At 34.9% G+C, this 22,013-nt stretch overlaps 1 protein-coding gene and 1 long non-coding RNA gene across 8 annotated transcripts in view; one reads left to right on the top strand and one right to left on the bottom strand.

The window, feature by feature from the left end:
• The window catches only part of LOC140673240 (neural-cadherin), a 192,860-nt gene extending 179,407 nt beyond the window's left edge, over window positions 1-13,453 (bottom strand). For all 7 annotated transcript variants that reach the window (XM_072906041.1, XM_072906040.1, XM_072906046.1 and 4 more), the window contains exon 1: window positions 12,585-13,453. The gene's annotated coding sequence lies outside the window, so the exon portion shown is untranslated. The remainder of the gene's footprint in view (window positions 1-12,584) is intronic.
• The window catches only part of LOC140673262 (uncharacterized), a 115,952-nt gene that overhangs the window by 86,510 nt on the left and 7,429 nt on the right, over window positions 1-22,013 (top strand). The gene's annotated exons all lie outside the window — the stretch shown is intronic.

The following is a 22,013-nucleotide window of genomic DNA, read 5'->3' as shown; positions in this document are numbered from 1 at the left end:
TAACGACGATAATAGGCAGTGATAAAACAAGCATTATGTCGTCACGACAGTCGTCGAGTACGTTATTCGTTCGCGTAAATCGTGCACGAGATAATACCGATGGTTGATATCTACGACAATGCTTAATCAGCAGTTAACTTCCCCTCCACGTCTTCCTTCTATTCCTGTGAGATTCGCAGCTGCTGGCTATAAAATTGCTCGATTGAATCATCCTAGTGCTTAGAATAATCCCGACTTGGCTATTCCCTATTTACAAAATTGCGTTTCATCCCGTCGACCTTCCTGCTTCGATCCTTCGAGCTCTCATTGTGCTTCTACCCTTCGCTAGCACCCCCCCCATTCATTGTATCACCGACCTACGAGGATCGTGGTGGCGTAAAGCGTGGTGAGAGATTTCCCTCGCGACAGTCGCAACCCACCCCTGGGGTCCGTTATTGGCCTATTGCGGCCACGCTCCTAATTAGTATGGATGTTTAGCCCGTTGCGGCCCTTCAGTGTTAACGTATGTCCCACAGAGTTTGCACTCGATCAAGGTCGAGAGGAAGAAATACGAATATTCGAAAATACGAAAAAAGAAAAGGAAAAAAGCCTATTGTTTTTTCTTTGTTTCAGTTAGAAATGTTTGATACCTTCTATTTTATTTTATTTTATTTTATTTTTTTTTTTTTTTTTTATCGAAAAGCATCACAATCCTTTTTCAATATTTTAAAAAATAATTCGTATTTTTCGTATATAAAATTATTTACTTATCTTTCACCGATCTTTAATACGATAGAAGTTGTAATAACAATTTTGACAAAGTGCAGCAGCAATAGATATTTGTAACACGCACTAAAAAAATTCCACGTTTCATCTACGTTTCTGCAAGCAGTCGTTTTTTGCCTTTAAGCTACCTTTTTATTCGCGTTCCTACATACGTATTTTATTCATTCGTATAACCGCGAGGATTCATAACCCTCATTAATAATCTTTATAAGCGGAAAAACTCCAATTTATCAAGCAAGCAAGGAAGGCACTGAAAATCACATGATATATAATCATGTGTGTATTAGAGTTGATTGCGTAAACATTATAACTTATCTTGTAAAATCAATCAAAATTGTAATAAAATCTATCAAAATTGTATTCCATAATTATTTTTTCTATAACATCAAATTACTTGTAAAATTATTTTTTAATTTCATATTTAAAGCAAATATGAATTTGGAGAATATTTGACGCAATATGTATCTATTTTATAAAAAAAATTGTAGACAAAATAAAAGAAAAGAAAAAATATAGAATTTTAGTAAATCGCAAATAATCTTTTATATAACGTAAAACGATAATGTTATACTTTATACTTGTTTTAATTGAACTTTAACTCTATCTCTAATTTGAATGTTTAAAACATAGATGAATTTGTCTTTGATACATGAGTTTCAACAATAATAATACTTATTGATTAGATGTGTAGATATCAAGTAAAACAAAAATAGAAACAATAAAACAAAGAAATTTACAAATATTTATAAGATGAAGAAACAATCACTTTGTGTCAAAAAAAATTACCGTAATACATTTTCTTATTTATATTCAATAATGATTAAAAGAATTTGTAGCAATGAGATAGAAAGGACCGATACGTACGTGTTTACGTGAATACTTTTCAAAGTTATTTGTCAAATTTGATGCAGGAGATTACGAATGCGGTAGATTACCTGCCACGAAATCCGATACGCGCTAAGAAAAGGCGACAAAATCGAATTTCGATATTACGTAATAGCACGCCGATATCAGAATTACTATTGACAAGCTCCATAAATGGCCTTATCCGTGTCACTTGGATAACACGATTCGAATAGAACATCAGGAGAAGGGAGGGGAAGAAAAAAAGGTATTTGTAAAATTTTTATTCAGCTGCGATAAACTCGGATTTAGATAGTGATCCACCTTTTTTCATTTGTCCTGAATTCAAGAAAACTCTGGCTAAAAGCAGAGAAAGGAATAAATTTTTAAAACGATACACGGTTCTCTCTTTTGATATTTTTAAGTGGTAGATTAATTAAAGAAAGAGAATCTACATATACGCACACACTAAATAGTTTTAATTAAATAATTAAAATGATTCCAAAAGAAGGTGTAGAATAAGTTTATTTCAAAGATTATTACATGAATCGTTTACGCTGGATATAAATTATACATGCAAAAATATAAACACAACGGTCGATAATATAAAACAAAAAATAAGTTAATCTTAGAAAAGAAAAACGAGAACGGCGAATATTGATTGCTTTTTACTCTTTATTTTCTTTGATTTTCCGTAGGTAATTGCAAATTTAAAAAATTAAAAAAAAAAAAAAAAAAAAAAAAGAGCGGCGTTCTCTACAAGAGAAAATTTATGCGTGTACTTTATAAATGCAATGTTTCTCTAATGGTACTATCTGATCGCCCAAGTTGCGCTGGAAAGTTCGCTCGTGAAGAGAAGCGATAACCAAACGGAGCGGAAGTGGTTTTCGCGTTACCGTCGTCCTTGTGGTCTTGGGATTTAAGCTCCATACGTGCGCAAATAACAATGAACCCTAATTAGACGTTTCTAGGGGGTGCGAGGTACAGCTTCGCGGGAACACCTATTCGTGGTAACGATCCTCAAAGTTCTCGCACAACGATTTTGGTGACGACGGGGAAGGACTTAGCTAGCTGGCCTTCCCCGACCAAGGTGCGCGCCCAACACGATGCCACGAGGAGTCTCTGAAAAGGCTCCTCCACGGCTCGTTAGCTACCCCGGCAAAAGGACGCGGGAGCGCGATATAGAAGGAGTCAAGGGGGATACATTCGAGGAGAGAACTATGTAAATTTCGTTCCCGATTCGCGACGATATTACCTCAGGAATCGTGCGGTATACCGAGTGGAACGCGATATTCGCGCGCGACAGCGACAGCGACAGCGACAGTGGTCTGATAACCCGGACCTAACTCTTAGTCGGCGCAGACAATGACAAACGTCAGACGCTCGCGCTGCATATTTCAGTACATCACGACGGTGTCGTTGGACGGCGATGTGTCCTGCTTCGTGACGTTCCGCTCCGCGGTGAAGCTGCGCAAACTGCGTGCGCGAAAAGGGAGATTCATCCCTTCGAGGAACGAGGGTGGACGTTCATACGAAGCACGAGGAATGGCGATTTATACTTGCATCAATAAAGGCCGCAGTGCGCACGCACTTTTATTTCATTCTTGTGTTTTATTTTTTATTAATTTATCTTTAATAAGAGAAAGACTAAATTTATCAACTACATACATTTAAAAAGAACGATTGACTTTATAGTACAATAATATACAGTAATCTCTTGGAGATTACGAAATTTTAATAAATCAGTATTTTTGTTTGTTAATATATTTTAAAATAAAAAACCAAGGTTTTATATATCTTTATTTTTATAAATAAATTTGATTTATTAATATAAATAACCAGTATATTAACCAAATAATAAAGTATAAATATGAAATAAACATTGTTAATACTTTTATTGCGTCATTTTATTTATTATAAATATCAAATGCTAACTATTTACATTGAAGATAATATTGCAAATGAAATGCTTTATGTATAATCATATAATTATTGTATTTTTTTACAAAAGGCGACGTAATTATCACAAATTTACAGATATATCCCAAGAATATGTCCAACTATTTGATATGCAAAAAATCTGCATACAATATCTGTAGATACTAGGGTATATAAAACCTATTAGAATAAATTAAGGTACTTAATAATATTGTTCGTGGTATTAAGAGTTTGAACATGACGGAATACTTAACGTCGTGAAGAGAATTAAACTTAGAGACGTGTTATATTGCGGCAACTCTAATTATCTCTTAATTGATCTCATGGGGAGTCTTAATTTACTCTCTGACATCACGTACATAATACTATTTCTCGAGGCCTCTATCAAAAAGTAACTAGAGTAATTGGCAAAAAATACGTATAAACCAAACCATACTCTAATATAATTTTAATTCTCGTAATTATAATATTGCTTTAGGTTTTATCGTGCAACAAAATACTATTTATGTTTTCAGAAAAAATAATAAAAATGATAAACCTCTGTTACTACGTATAATTATAATATAAGATAATAAGTTAATGGCAGAAAAAAATTTAAACGCAATATTAAATGATTATAAATTAAATGCACTTCAAGCAGAGAGAAATAATAGCACATAAAACATAATTTTGAATAATTGCTACTCTCTCATGAAATAATTTAATAACAGTTATTTTTATAATTATAAAGTACTAATGGCTGTTTTTTATTATGTTTAAATGTAAATGTCTAATCGAATGTTTTCTAACACTTGTAAGTGCATTTTGGATGGGACCTGTAAACAGAACAGTAGTTCAATAAATTATGATTCTATCGACATTTTCGTGCACAATTGCGACATATTTCTATGGTCAATCGGAAGTGGCAATTTTTGCGCTGTAATTTTATGTTCGTTTCCGAGAATAAAAATGGTCAATTTAAGGTAGGATGATGAGTGGTCGTGCGATACCATGGTAGATTGTTACTCCATAATTACGAGCAAATGTATTATGCAATATACTTATGTACATATTTCATTCCCCGCGCAATCAACCGCGAGGCGAACGTGAACTTTGATCTAAGCCGCGGCTTAGAAATCCTGCTGCACGCAAATGTTAAAGAGTCTTAGCCGTGTAGGGCGACAAGGAGAGAAGCAGCAAGAGAATCGATGTTAAGCTCCGTGCACAATAATAAGATCGCGGGAATTAACACTTCGAGACTGAGAGCTTCGGGGGGTTAACAGCCGAAAGTTCTTGATGCGAAAGAGAGGAAGATTTCGCAAGATTTGTAGAGCGAAGTCATCTTGAGCGATCGATAAGCGACGACTGTGTTATAAATATTTCATATCATTATTTATTTACCGACTGGCTGCAACGCGCTGAGCATCCGAAAAGCATCTCCTCCGTACATATTCTCCGATTTTTCTACGTCTCAGTAAATTTGGACATTATACATACATTAATCTCTTTGGGATTCGAATCTGAATAGAATTAATTTATTTTGTTCTAGAGACATTTATTATCCCAGATTTATATTCCGCTAATAATAAATAAATTCGAGCATCGGAATGTTATCGTAGTTTTATTGCGAACGCAATAAAATCTTTTCCAATAAAATATAAATTCCAAAATCCCTTGATATTTCCTTTTCCATTCTGGAGTTAAATCGAAGTTTTATAAAATATATATATATATTTTTCCGACTCCGGGAAGAGAATTGAAATAGAATGGCATCAGAAATGATTTTGATTCAAAATCTTGGTTATTTTACAATATTTTCTGTCACGACAACGTAACGCGAGATAGAAATTTAGAGATAATTACATTTCGGTTCTCATACAAATCATAATAACAAACATTAAATGACATTAGCACCATGATAATACTCTCTTGTTTGTCAAGTAAAATTTTGTATTGAACAGAAAATAATGCACGCACGTTGACCCTCTCTGATTAGACTCCAAAATATTTAATAATATTACTGTCAACATTGTGTACGGAGTTTAAGGAGCGCGTTCCGGATTCCACACATCTGTGACAGCAACGACGATGCTCGGTGTCGTGCTGTAAACTCTTTCGTCGGTCTTCTGTTCTAATGTTACGATTTTTACGAGAGGCTAGCCTTTAGACACGAAAGAAGAGAACACGCGCACATGCATCGTATATGTACGCGTCCAACATATGTCAGGGTCGAATCAATAATTTCGTAGAATGTCTGTACGTTTACGACCTACAACGACGCTTTTATATATTGTGATCGTTGATATTTATCTTTCTTCGTACGTTTACAATCTAATGCAACAACCTATAATAATAATTTTTAATTTATTTGATATATCTCTGTGTGATATCTCCGAGGGAGAAAAAGAAAAAGATTTATTTCTGTTATTTCTACCTGCTAACAACCATTTTCAAATTAATGTTTTTATACTATATTTCATGCTCTCAGAACAGAACATTGAGATTTAAATATTAATTTTCATTTACACACACACACATACGTTAATGGTCATTTAAAATATTATATTATTCGAAATGTATGCATGTATAAACGCGTTCTTTCAAATGGGATTCTATAAATTCCAATATGGTATTCTAAATTAGTTTAAGGATCGCGAACCCATTGTTTCTAATGAACATCTCGCTCTGCTGCATCGGAACTTTGCCAGTATGGCGTGTACGGCCAGCTTTGAAAACGTTGACCTGCGAATAGAACTTCCGTCGTATTTTTGGACATACTGGCGAGCTTCCACGCTACGAGGCCGCTTGGTCATTGACCCCGTTTTGCAAATCGCTCGAAGGCAGTACAGGCGGCGATTTTGTTTTGATGCAATGCAATTAGCGGACGGTTGCGACGTTACATCTGGGCTTTATCAACGCCGCCCTACGAAATTAATTTGAAAAATTTCTGTTCGCGAAAATCCTCCCGAAAGTTCCAGCGCCGAAGAAAGCCTCGTTACCGATGAAACCGCGATAAAACGAATATTTGAATAATCAATCGTTAAGCAATTACTTGGATATCGAGTTATTCGTCAAATAATACAAATATCTAAAATCGTAATCTATATAAAAATATTTTAGAGACTTTTTATGTTTTTCTTATTTTTTATATGATATTTTTTTTTATCTAAAACGATGAGACTTTTTGATATTACATATATGTATCAAAGATTATTATATTCTGAAAATATCAAAAAAATAATTGTGCCAAGCATGTTTAATTTTAATACACTTGGCACATAGTCGATATATTTTGACGTAAGAAAATCAAAAGCAATAATGTGCGTAATAGAGGCGCGATAAATCTGGACCTGTCCCAAATACAAGCAATGACGTATTTCATAAAACATATATAAAGTTGGGGTACATATCGATAAATGAAACAACATTAATAATAATTATTAACGAAATTAACAACCGTGGAAAATACTTAAATAACGACGATAAAATAATGGAAAAATTTAATTGTATTGAAAGAAAGAATGTATGTATAATTATCAAAATTTCGTTACAAATTTATTATTATTATTATCGTTTAATTTATTCACAAATTTTAATTATGTCATTTAATCATACAAGATAAATTGCAAAACTTCATAATTCACTTAACTATACGCTAATCCTACTTTACGCTGGTATTAACGAGAAAATACGTTACACCAGGCGAGACTATATTGGATATTCGCATTTGGGTCAGAGTTTTGATTGAAGAGCCGCCATTAATTGAACAAACGGACATCTTCGTATTGCCACACCTGCTAGTTTTACATCGTATGACTGATGATATGGCGCATACGGACGTGTTCTACAGTACAACAGTCGCACACAATTGAGCTTTTCGAGGGAATATTGATAGTTTCGCAATATATATTGCGCTTTATTAGGCGAATAGATTGCGGATTAAAACGTGATATTCCAAGCATTTTAAGTAATAGTATGGTTTCGTATTTAGGTATTATGGTGCTCATTTCTGGGATTAACGTGCTAGATGTTTACAAATCAAGGTAACACAATATTCATTCACCATTCAATTATGAACCGTTGTTTTCAATTACTCTAATAAATTCAAGGTTCAATTTTTTTCATGAACATTTGAGGATAATTACAGCATTTTGTTAAACATTACGGCATTAAGTATCGTGTTAACAATTTATTTGCTTGAGATTAATTATTTAATAGAATTGTATTGTCTGTTCGTATTCTTGCGTTCTTGCATTCTTTGTTACATCGACACTTTCAAACATTCCGTATTTATTTCGATTCTATTATTCACGCGAAAAAATTTCTATATATAACATAATTTTTTTTTTTTTCTTCATTTTGTCCTTCCTTTTTTATTATCCGACGAGAGAAATCTACCTTTATTTTCTAGACACTGTAGTGATCGCGGTGACATCGCATTTTAGCTCGATATTATTGACATTTTTGCTGAGATATTTGGGCTACATTGATAAAGCCGTTTAACGAACGATCTGCACACACGAGATGAAAAACAGGACCGTTGATTCGATGGGACGAAAGCAATTAACCCGACGCTCTGATAGATCGCCCCCGTACAGTCATCAGCCGACAGTCATCACCGTCGCTGTATCTCCCTATAGATTATTGTCGCTTTCGTTCGACGGTCAGATTTTCATCAAAACGAGAAATAGAGAAGGACATGAACATGAAGCCTCGTGATGCGATGCCACGAAAGCAATTAAATTGCGCGTTCAGGAATATAGTTACTGCGGCCGCGATGCTATACCTCGAGACTATTGACCGTTCTACGTTCCCCTCCCCCTCCCTTCTACTGCTTTCCTGCTGGGCACATGCCGGGGATTTAGAGATAAATCCTATTTTGCGAGGCATTCAAAAGCAACGAAATTATACGAATCACTCCAATTTCAGGATTAACTTGAAAGCGCCGACTACACGTTTACCTATGCTGTCATTAAAGCAAACATCTCGTGCGCGCGATACGAAATAACGCTTCTACGAGGTAATATCGAAAACGTCCGCACGTTTCCGCCATCTTCAATTTAACTGCGTTTTTATTAAAAAAAAAAAGAAAGAAAGAAAGAAAAAAAATATATTGCAAACACGGAAATCATCGAACGTGATCAACAACGAAATGAACACGAAAATGTATACGATATTTTTTTTTTTTTTTTTTTTTTTTTTAATACAATCTGCAAGTTTACGAGTAATTTTTTTCCACGTTACGAAGCATTTTAAACATGCTATTAAGGTATCTCGTGCCAAATAATTTCAGAAATAGCTGCGATACTTCTCTCGGACGCGGCAAGTCAGACACGCCTATGTGCTATTTCCATCGAGATGCCTCTTCGTCGTAAAGACCAGCTCGGAGAAACGCGAAATGACTCTAGATTATTTTTTTGAAATATTACGAGTATTTATAGCTTGACACATTAGTTATAAAATCTCAAGTTTATTCAGTATTTAAAGTCAATTTTTTTACGCAATTCTTGGTGACAGAATTCTGTTTACATTTATTTACATGTAAATAATGTGTGTATTTTTATATACTGTTATTTATTCCGTACATTTAGAGATTCGTTTAGAAATGCTTTTTATATTACATATGCAGTTGAGAAATAGAAAAGTCTGCTGCGTGAATAACTGAAATCATCTAAAAACATGCTCAACTCATTGTTATTTTATGATTGTTCTACAATTACGTTCAATGAAAAATGCAAACGTGATTAGAAATGGTGAGCTGTCAAATTAAACATATAAATTTCTAAAAACTGTTGGACGTATTTAATTAACGTTAGGTCTTTGAATAATTCCTTTATGAATAATTAGCAAATTTTACGTAAGAAGTTATGGATGTTATCATATATTTATTCGATAATTTGCGCAATTAAGTAACATTACTTAATTCATAAAGCAATTACATCATCAAATGTTGTATCACGCGTTTGCCTGTCACGAATCTTGTCTTATTACTGCTTCCAAGCATATCATGTTATTTAAAGAACTGAAATTATCTTTACAAATACTTTTACAGTTAGAATATTTTATATATATTGAGAAATGTTATATAAATATTTTGAAGAAATATTAGTTTTCTATGTAATATATAAACAATAAACTATAGAAAAAATAGTTAGGGATTGATTTTTATGAAATTATCAAAGATCAGAAATTGAATGGTACTATACACATAAATCGAATTAAGATTTGAAGATTTAAGATATTTGATAGATTATAATAATAAAATGTTGTTCAGTTATCTTTGCGTAGATTTTAATAGAGATTTAAATTTAATATTGAAAATTAAAAACGTACGCGAGAGATAAATGATGATCTGAGTAACTTTTACAAAAACATTCTAGAAAAGTTTGTACAAAAGAGACATTATTATTCACGTTAATGACACATAGATAATGATATTTTCCGGAACTCTTTTTATGCCAACTATTAAAAACCAGTTGTTAGGCAAACAAGTTTTTCTCTAAGCTTACGCTTACTCTAAGCTTTCCGATAACGTTATTAAAGGTCATGTAGGTTCTCTAACAGTAGTATTAACAGAAATATTGCGGGATAAGGAAGCAATGGCTAGGCCGGGAAACCGTCGAGAGTTCAAAGGGTCAAATCCTTCGCGGAGGCGGCCTCAGCCGAATTATTATCGATCCGCTTGCTCGCCGAATTCACGGAGGCCGCGCTTCCACGGACAGAGCGTGACAGAACGACCGTCTCGTCGCTGGTTCACGTGGTTGCTATTGATTTACTACAAGTCCGCCGGTTTCGCGAAAGACCACACACAGTCGTTCTGTCTGCCGTGAAAAGTTCCCCGACGGATCGATCCCCCGGTGTCAGTTGGAATCTGCTCGTAACCGTTGTCTGAAGCACACTTTAGTCACGCTACTCCGACAATGTGCCACGTAGGTTCGTTGACACGATGGTATGATACTAACTCTTGACAATCTGAGAGAATATCGAGAAGCGAAAGAATTTTGCATAATGTATTATTCTCTTGGAATTGTTATTTTATATCTTATTTTTATATGTTTTCTCAAATATGATAATGTTATTCCTACTTAAATCTCTGTTCATTTCTAAAATAACGAAATTATACACAGAGAGAACGATTTGTTTGAATAATTTGTTTGGACTTATTTATTTTGTTCAAACAACGTTATGTCATATGAAACATTATTTTTATTGACTGAATAAAGTATTATTTCGTTGAATTAAACAATATTATATGATACATGTTATTTTAAAAATCCAATAATCTTATTAGTTTCTTGAAATAAATAGCTTTATTCGACTACTTTAAGCATAAATTTTATTAAATTTAAAGAAATTTTTCTCTCTGTGTATACATATATTGCAAAATTAAGAACAGAATACGACGTTTTTTTTTCTTTCTTGTATTCCTAATATGGCTGTTAAATTTAACAGTCTACTTAACACTTAAATATTAAATGCTGTGAAAATGACATTTTAAGTGAACAGAAGTTTGAATTGTCCAACGATATTTTCCAAGGCACTCATTTTAAATGACATGCTCGTAATAAGAAATCGATTTGACATTCTTCTAAAAATGTATATATATAAAACTTCTAAAACCTAATCTTTCAAAAGTTTTTGAGCTACTCGAAAAAAGATGGATAAGAATCATGTAATTGCCATTATGGATGATGATACAGAATTCGCAAGCATATAACTTTTCTGAACACAAAAATTACGTAACGTAATTACCTAACATTATCGCAACATTAAAAAAAAAAACGAAAAAATTTGATATAGATAGTAGGTATCTGCTACTGATAGCTACTGGTATATTTGTTTACGCGTAAGAGGATCGTGTGAGCTCTCTCTTGAAAACGTGTATATCGCGATGTACAATATAAATATTTATTTTAATAACTGATAGTTGTAGATTATATTTTTAGGGGAAATATAAATATATTTTAAAGCTATATAAGAGTTTTATGTTAGTCGATATACACAACAAGGTCTCGCATCGGCCGACACAATAAAATGGAATGCTTTTGGAAAAAAAAAAAAAAAAAAAAAAAAAACTTTATGCGACAGATTCACGCAATCGATGTGATCGATGGCATACCCGTCTCGAAGCATGGTATAACATTTTGTGATAATCTTTAATCTTAATATGTATGTATGATTATTATAACGTCGCTTTGCTCGAGATTTCAGCTGAAATAAATCTTAAGATACATTTAAATGAATAATTTCTTGCGAATTTTGAAATTAAGGAGAGATTGCTTTATAAAAATCTTGTCATAGAATAATGCATGATGCATTTTGACAAGCACAAACGCATTATCGATCACATCAATTCCAATTACGCCGTAGCGTGTTTATCGTGTCGACGCACAAGATCCGGCCGACGTAAATTCATTTCATCTTCTATGTTCGATTTCAGCATCTTCGGTGAACTTTTGACACGCGGTCTAGCAGTAAATATCCTTTAAGAGTATAATTCGCGACACACGTAAGACACACTGCGTGTTTTCGGGAGAATCTCGATGACATCACACTGTGAATATTTACACTGCCGTCTCGTAATCCTTCTGTTTAAAACCAAAAATCGACTTGAACATGCATTCGACGCAGCGCAACGGTTTATGACGTACGATGTCACGCGCATTTTCAAAAAGAAGGGTGTGTATGTGTACGTGTAAGGAAGGATCACGTAAGTTCACCTGTCAGAGATACGCAGGATCAAGGACAAGTCATGCGGTGAGGATGCGAAGATAGATGGACAGACAAAGATGGAGATGGAATGTAAAAGAATAACAAGGGAGGGAGGAGGAGAGAGAGAGAGAGAGAGAGAGAGAGAAGAGAGGGAGGACACGTAGAAGAGAGGACAAGGGTGAAAGAGAGCAGGTCGCAGGCCGCAGGGCGTACGGGGCTACATCTGTACCTCCTTACTTGGGCAAAATCAATAACCTGTTTGGGGGTGTAGGAGAGAACCTAAGGAGAGGCTGTAACGCGGCATCGCGTCGCGCTCTAGATTCAGATGAGAACAAGTTGATACGTACGCTATCGATGGCCAGGTGCTAATGCGTCCCGTACACACACACACACACACACAGGAGAAGCACGGCACCTCCCCAGGACTCGGTGCTTGGACGTTGCGCGGGAGTTGCGCGAGGACACCCCTCCTCGCGTACGCCACCCCCGAGTTTCTCCGCACCTGCAACACTCCCCGTGTGTACGTGCAATCAACTTTCCCCTGAAACCAGCCCGGTAGAAAAAAACAACCGCTCGCCTTCTAGCCAGACAGGGCGACTACAGGCAGTTATATATCCGGATGGACGAGTAAGCGCGAAATTCGAGTCGGCATCAGCTTCGCCGCGTTCACCGGAACCGGTATTGAATACCGGAATTAGGATAGCGCTGCGCGAATCCGTTGACAGGTTCCCGTCTCCGCACTTGTACCCGAGCACTTACACCCGCAGGTCTGTTTCTCGGGGGTCGAAGGAGCATCCACCCACGCGATCCGAATAATGATCGACGTCGCGGAAGACACAATAAAAAGCAGCACGATTAATTCTCGAAAATAATGACATACGCGGAGATTCGTAGCACTCTTTTACTCGCGGCTATTTGGCTACTTGGACAGCGCACACTCTCGCGGAATCTCGCGATGAAACGCGGAACGTCACGCCGACGACGACCCCTTTCGCTGGGGTGGCGCCCTCGGGAGAGACTCTCGGATACGCGCGGTCGTCGCTTTCACAGTATACTGTATTACACCACCGCCACCACGCTCTTCTCTCTTTCTCTCTCTCGTCTGCTTCACCGTTTCCTCGCGCGCAACTCCGATGCGAGGCGCAACTCGACGCGGAGAAACGCGGCGCGCGCGCTTCGAGCTGTCGCGGCTGTGGGGCGCGGGCCACTACCTCGACGAGCCTCCCGGATCGTTGGATAAAACTTGGTAGGGCCGTTCCGGTCGACGTGCGAACTCCCTACCACCACCTCTTCGTCGTCGTGTCCCCACTATCGGCGCGGATGGTCGACCGATGGTCCCCTTCTCTCTCTCTCTCTCCCTCTCTCTCTCTCTCTCTGTCGTCTTCCGCTACATCCCCTTTCGTTCCCCCTTTCATACGCGCGCTACTCGACTCGCCCTTCCTCACCCCTCGACGTAGACGAACTCCACCGCCGCTGCTGCCGCCATGAGGAACGTCGTCATCCCCCTCGAGGGGTTGCAGGGTGCGCGCGCGCGCGCGCGCGCACCAGTCACGCTTCGGTCGTGTACGTTGCCTGCGTGCCGTTAAAGTTGCCCTCGCGCGCGTCACCCCAACATTCACGATCGAGAATGAAGATAACGCGGCGAGCAGGGTGGTCGAGACTTAAGGGGGTGGCGCGACGGGGTTGCCTCTCGGATTCGATGACCTACGGATTCTTGGCGAACGATACTCGCCAGATAGGGGAGAGACCCCGGGACAGATTTCTTATAACATGTTATACGCACGCGGAAGGAGAGTAGGAATCTGGCGAAAACGCGAATTCGATTCTTTATCGCGCGATTTTTCTTGTTAATCTTGTGCGTTGTCTCGCGCTTGCCAAGGCAAGCGTACGATGAATCGTGTATTTTCAAGAATTTATTTGGGATTTCCTAGTAATTCAACGGTCGAGATGCTTATTCGTGGCTATTTATTATTAATTTTCGTTATATTACTCACAATTGAATTCCAACAATTTGTACGTTGCGGAGGTGCTTCCAATATTTCGTTAGTTTTACTCCCTGGAGCGCTATTACTTGAAATGAAAAATTATAAAAATTAAAAATTAAAAATTAAAAATTATTTTCAAACACACGTTTGATTATCACAAAACTTGCCAACCTACGAAAGATTATGATGGATAATAAATTGTATGCTGCCATCATTATTGCAGACGAGCCTTCGTGATAAAACATAGGCAACATATAGCAATCTCCTTAGTAATACGTGAGTTGGCACACGAAACTTCGCAGGAAAAGGTCGCGAGAGGAAGATCGATGAAGGAGAACCTTTAGGAAATTTTAGTGTTTAACGACATTTCAAAGTTAACCAGTCTTGCGTAACTGTCTTCCCTTTTTCTGTTTTTCTTTTTTTCTTTTCTTTTTCTTGATTTAACTGACGGGCTGTTCCATTTGCATAGCTTGTCGGAAGCGGTGAAGCTGCGATAAGAGACTGAGGTGGTGGACCGACTAAGCTCGTTAATGAACCGGAAGATACACGAAACGCGGATGGATAATTTTATTTGGTACAGCGTCGACTAAAGTTTCGATCTCTTCTCGTCGCGAATAAGCAATCACGATACCGAAACCAATTGTGATTCGTGGCCCTATTTCGTACATACCTAAAATTCATCTTGGCGTACCTCAAACGTCCGGCATCCTAAATGTCGTAATCTCGTGCTGAACATCTCCTTCGAGGTGGACGCCAGGTTTACCTGGTATGCGTGGATTTCGTGTCTATTTTCGTGTTTATTATTAATTTAATTCCTACGTCACAGAAAATTCTGTGACGTAGGAATCATGGTTTTATAATCTTGCCTTTATTTTTGTATAAAATTGATTGTAATATACAATAATTAAAAAGCATCTTCAAATTGGCGCGAATAATTGTTTCGATAAAAATTTATATCAAGTAATAATATTTTTTAGATATATGAACATTACTTATTAATAATATTTGGAATAAGAATGTTTAATTAAAATGCTTTAATAAATCTTTTATAAAATTTTGTCAGTAGAACTTTTTCACAGATTCTAAAATTAAAATATGTTTATTTCTAATGTTAAAGTTATTTTTAGATAATTTATTTAAAAACTGTTATAATAAAATTAGGTTAATAATATTAAATTAATAGAGAAATCGGAGAAATAGTTGGATAGAAGATGCATACTGTGAGACATATATTTAGGATGACACCAATAACAGAAGGGTGAGAATTATTGATCTAGAATAATACGAGGCGAAATGTGAGAATCGTATTGATTATTGGATAAGAATAATTTTCCAATAAAATAGAGAGAAAGAGAGAGAAATTTAATTTTATACCGACATCAAAATTATACTTTTCAATTTGGAGTATTTCAAAAATTATATCTCTTAAAATTTCTGTTAAAGTAAAATCCATTTCAACAGAATTAAAATTCCTATATCTATATAAAATTACATCCTTTAAAGCTTCATAATTTTCAATATTGAAAAACTTCCATAAGTATCTCGTTACCTTGTCATTGAAACAACCTGTTATTTTCTTATTGTTAGTTTGTTTTTTAACATCCGTAATCGAGATTGCGTCCGATGATTCTAGGACATTTTGTATAAGAAAATCAAAATCAAATGCGACGATGCGATACAAGAGAGAGAGAGAGAGAGAGAGAGAGAGAGAGAGAGAGAGACGCAGGCAATCACCCATCACCGATTCTCGCCCTTCATCCTTTCACGACACGTTCTTTAACCTCTTGCGCTCTTGTAACTTCTCCTGCGCGAAGCCTCGCGCAAACAGCTATTATTCAGACTCCTATTATCATCGACAGTTGTGTGGACGTATGTTGCGATATTGCACGCCCGGATGTGAGGAGTGCAGCACGCGCCGTGTTCGCTCGTGCGCAACACCCTTCTTTTTGTTGTCTTTCCCCATTCTCAGCAACATCGTAATCTTCATCGTAGAGCGTCCGCCGAAACACGAAACGTCACGAGTCACCACTGCAGTTCGTCGAACGATGTGATAAATGACACAATGAGTCGAATGAAAGCGAAAGATTAATAGTCGCGAATGATCCGACACGAATTTTCAATATTGAACAAAAGCACTTAGACATGATCACAATCACAGCTTTAATTAATTGACAAGAATATTCTGTGTTACATAATATTCTTCATAACTATAAAATTTAAGTTAATTATATAAATTGAATTTTAATTTGATAAGAAGATATAATAAGACGTATTATATTATATACACATTGATAATGCAATTATTGCTTTGAAACTTGATTCGATTGAATTTTATTATCGCAAAAATTATCACGTGCAGATTTTCCTATATCTTGTCTATATACGTGACCTATATATATATATATATTATTGCCACACGTGTATAGTTAATTTCAATTATTACATGACTGAAATTATTTATATAATTGTTTACATGTCGCGTGAACAAAAATGTCTTTATAGTTTCATTGTTTACGTAGCGCGATTGACGAGAAATATACAGCGTGTACGTATTAACGATATTTATTAGTGAAAACGCCAGTAAATTACGGCTCGTTGCTAAAGCGAAATACGTATCCGTCGTATCCGATGGGAATGCATGTAATGTATTCGCGGTAATTTCTCTCAAAGTTATTATTTAACCAATGCGCGGCTAACCTGCTCTTAATAAGGATTTATAACTTTTATGAAATATACGCATCTCTCGACTCGCGCAAAAGATTCAATACAGGCTCTGAATTTTTCCGGCAAGATCGTCGCGGAAGCATAAATCCACGAATACTCTTTTTACGATCTTTTCGCACACAACACGCTGGGACGCATCTCGTCGTCGTTTCTGCATTCGGATGCAAATTTATCGCCGATCTTAAATCCGCGTTAACAGTTTAAAACGCATACGTAATGGTGCCTTTTGGCGGACTTTTTGCTCCGCAGAGGCAATATATCTCCGAAATGTTCGCCATACTCGGATATATACTCGGTGGCACAGCTACATTTTTAGATATTTATTAATTCGTACGGCTCTCTTTTTCTATTCATTAAAATTACATAATATTTTTATTACGTGCAAGTTTCTATGAGAAATAATGTTGCATCTCGATGATGCAATTTTCAATTGCTTAAATATTTTATCTTTTGTTTTAATGTCAATCTCACGCATCCTTCATACTTCTTAATCTAAACTACTCTCTCTCCGAGTTCAACAGTAGAATTTTATTAATAATATATGACAATAAAAAATGCTTATTAAAAGACACAGAGCATGCATAAGATCAACAATGTATTTGCACTGTATATATTCAAGTTATTGAGAACGACACTGCACATCTGTTTTAGAAGCTAGCGTCTCAAATCTAGGAGAAATAAATGTACGTTGCCATCTGAAAAATATATTACTGTAGTCTTGTTATTGTTATCTCTTCTGCTATTCGTTATACTAGCGGTGAAAACGGTGGAAATAATTATCTTTTTGACAGTATCAATAACTGGAGAATGAATCAGCGGCGAAGAGAGAGTGTAATATTTATTATAAAAATTCTCTCAACTTTTTACTCACTCGAATGTTCGTTGTTTCGTATTATATATTTGATATACGAGCGCTATATTTAACAGTGAGAGGTTCGTACATTACATTTATCTTTAACATATTACGCTTTCATTGATATTATATATAATTTACATTTTAATTCACTATTTCATGTAATAAAATTCATCCAAATATAAAATCTTTTCAACTCTAATCTATTCGGACTTTATCAATTTTATTTTATTATACTCAATAACTATAAATATAATTTTTTGTCATCGTAATACATTCATCATAGTATATTCAAAAGAACGAGATAGACATGTGAACAAGGTTACGTTGCAAGAAAGACAATCGGAATTAAAATCTCAGGCCTCGCCCTGACACTACGACTGAATGCACCGTGTTGATCCAAGACTGCTCAAAGTCTGCTATGTATTCGCCACGGACGAGAAAATCCCCCCTAACAGCATCTGAATATTGCAGTCTCATCCACTCCGACACATCCACTTCACGAGTTCTGCTATAGTGTGCAAGGGTTACAACCTACTTTAAAGACCAACAAAGCTTCATCTCGAGCATACATGACAAAAACTCTAGTAATGACAAAAAAGCCACGTTTGTCGACTACAAACAGCAAGAAAACAAAGAACATGTCATTTGAAACGTCTAATAAAAATAATCATCAGATATTCGAAATTTATTGACATTCGGCAATTATCGCATGATTAACTCAACGATATTAACAATGCATCTTATAATATATAAATTTCCGTACAAAATATTTTTTATCTTGTATCATTTAAGTATTGCAAAAGAAATATTGAGATGAATGGAACCAAAGCGTGTTTCGGAGTAAGAGGTTTCACATATTAGTAGTATGAAGAATTGCATAATCGCAGGGGCAACTTACGCCAATCGATTCATCTATTGTAGTAAATATTTGTATAAATTTTCTAGCAATATTTGCCAATGTTACTGTATAATCAGTAAGTAAATTCAATCCTATTTTAGAAAATAATATAAATTTTGTTTATAATTTTACTTATAAAAAACTTTTTATTTTTTATTTTTTATCTCTCTGTTTTTAATAGAATAAACATAAATTTACCAATGAAAAATATTAGATTATTTTTGTATATATAAATTTTCATTAATAACTTTATAAAAAAAAATATTAAGAAAATAAGTCAGTGCTTTATGCTTATACATTTCTCTCTTTAATATAGAGTCTTTTATTAGTTTTTTTTTTTTTTTTTTTATAAAAGTACTTATCAATTATAAATGCAGAAAAATAATTGCCACTATTATAATAATACTGCTAAAAATATGCAATGTGAATAATTAAATTTTTTACGCATTTTTTTGGTCATAAATTTAAATAAAATATTTTGTAATTTCTTTTATATGGAGCAAAATCAAGAGAGAGAAAAAGATAGAAAAGTATTATATAACACAGGCGGATCGCTTTGTTGTAATCCGCTTTTGTTTGGCGGAAACAGCGGTTGAGTTTCAAAGTTCCGATCGTAGTAGTGAGTTAGATTGTCATTGCTTCTTAACCCTCTTCCACTTTAAGCGTTTGTTAAGCTTTCAAATAAGTTCAGAAATGCCCCAGGCTTTAACGGTGAAGATCGATGGAATTATTTTCGCTGTCTTTAGACACTCGCAAACCAGCTTGGAATAATATTTCGCTGATCGAAAAGATGAATCGTATTCCAATCTCGACTGTTCTATATGGTTTGATCAACGCAGATTTACATTGACTGTATTCTCTCAAACATAGAAAAAGCTTTCGTCAATTTAATAATTTAAATATTGATATTTCGTTGTATAGTCGATTTCAATAACACACACGCTATATTATTGTACATGCAATAATAATCCGTATTACTAATAGTGTTATCTCGATTTTCATTTCTACCTCAGATTACTAAATTTACGATAAGATAAAAATTTCAATAAATTTCTTTCGACGTACCATTTTTTTCAATTATTATTAACTGACAATAAACTGTCGGTGAAAGATTGCCGTCATTGCCGTTCGCGATTTTTCACAATCTATTCGCGACAATGAAAATAAAGATCTCGTCCGTGCACGGAGTAATATCCGCCTGGTTGCATTAGCGATTGGCCGTCGTCGTCGCCTTGATGAGATTAGTACTTAAAGTCTATCACAGCTCCGACCTCGATCTATTTATTGTCAGGCCGCATCCGAGGGTACGAGCGGATCCGAAGCAGGAAACACGGCGGAGCGGTAATCGACCACTTTACCCGAGGTATTCCACCGAAAATGTCTTACCTCCATTAGCCTCGACACGACGTCGAACGTCGTCTTACGTATAATCTCGTATCAGGCTGGAGTAGATCGATATACGACGGCCGCGGAATTTAAACTGTATGATTGACCCGACTCGGGAAGAGCCCGATATTATTCGCGCGAATGATGAGGTGTTGTACAAGAAGATGGCTTCTCTTATCCCACCGTAAGACGCGACGGGAATAGATGTTGCACTTCTTAAATCTTCAATCGAGAACGAATGTGTGCGCGGAATGACATTTAAAGCTTGTACGAAATTGCTCTCTCTCTCTCTCTCTCTTTCTACGACAGTTTTCCGTTACTTTTACGCTCAGATTATCGATCAGCTAGTTTTATTATAACCATAGAGACATATCCTATTCGACTTATTGTTAGTAAGTTAGAGATTTTTTAAACTGGAATAATGATTTTAAAATTTAAGATTATATTATACAATATATAAAATTATATTTATATATCTTTTAATTATCATATAATTTATAAAATTTTTATATTTAGTATAATACGTGTAACTCATATTTAATAATAGATTTAATAAATTTAATAATAAATTATATTTAAAGAATTATCCAAATAAAATTTACACAATAGTCTATAATATGAGATGTTATGCGAAACAAATTTTACATTGACAATAAGCGAATATTATATAAATAAATAAATATCGTATTTTTTCCTTAGCTTATATACATATATATGTATACATGTATAATCTCTAGAGAAAATTCTAATTCTGTCATTTCAAATGTCAGGGTGACGCGATAATCTTATATAATAAATGAATGAATCCGAGATTGGGACAAACTATTCCAGAGAATTTACGTCATGACTCATGACTATAGATATAATCCTTAATATTTAAATTTCTTGAATTTTCTACCACGTCATCGTACGCCATGTTTAAACCATCATCCTTTTGAAGTAAATCCACCTTTTTAAAGATAAATCCAACTCTGCTGTCTGTAATTATTTCCATAGACATTTAAAGTTCAAAAATATTTTATACATGTATATAACATTATATTATATATTGTTAGACAGAAAAATATAACATAAATTTTTTTATCTGTTGTTATAAAAAATTGAATGCATACTGTATATACGTACATAAAATATTACAATTTAAACTGTCATAATTACAATCTCCTATTATTTTTATAATATTTTACTGATATTTATAGAAATTCTTTAAAATGTCATGTATATAGCCTTTTAATGTTGAAATGTTACATTTCTTTCGTCGTTATCTTCAGCAATAACATTTTATTTCGACATAATACTTTAGCGTAAACAAAATTTACTGCAAATGGATATTATCTCTTAAATAACTATTATATTTCTAATAATATTATTTGGATAATTTATGAGGCTAACGAAGCTGCACTTTTCCTTTGATATGAGTCGGTCATTAACTGTAACCATTCCAGAGTGAACAAAATGTTCACTCATAATTTCAGTTATCTAGGTGTATTTCTTTCTGTTTATATTATTTTGAAAAATATATTATTAAAGTTTAAATATATTATTAAAAAACATTTTTGATTGTATGTATATACATATATATATATACACAATCAAAAATGTTTTTTAATAATATATTTAAACTTTAATAATATATTTTTTACGTATGATTTTATGGAGATTATATATATATATATAATCCCCATAAAATCATACGTACATGTATGTTATGTGTGTGTACATTTTGTACATTATATTTAATATTTCATTTTTATATCTTATATTTCAATTCTCATTGCTTTTAATTCGAAATGCTCGTTCATTTAAAGCTTAACATTTGTCTCTCATCGATATTTTTACGAGAATTTTATAACTGCGATGATCGCGCGACAATCGCGAATCCAATTATGCCATGCCGGGCATGTCGCCTTGAAATTATTAATCAGGA

The sequence above is a fragment of the Anoplolepis gracilipes genome, chromosome 14 (genome assembly GCF_047496725.1).
Source record: "Anoplolepis gracilipes chromosome 14, ASM4749672v1, whole genome shotgun sequence".
In the NCBI taxonomy this organism is placed as follows: domain Eukaryota; kingdom Metazoa; phylum Arthropoda; class Insecta; order Hymenoptera; family Formicidae; genus Anoplolepis; species Anoplolepis gracilipes.
The sequence above is the reverse complement of the archived record's forward strand: the minus strand, read 5'-3'. Positions and strand labels throughout refer to the sequence as shown.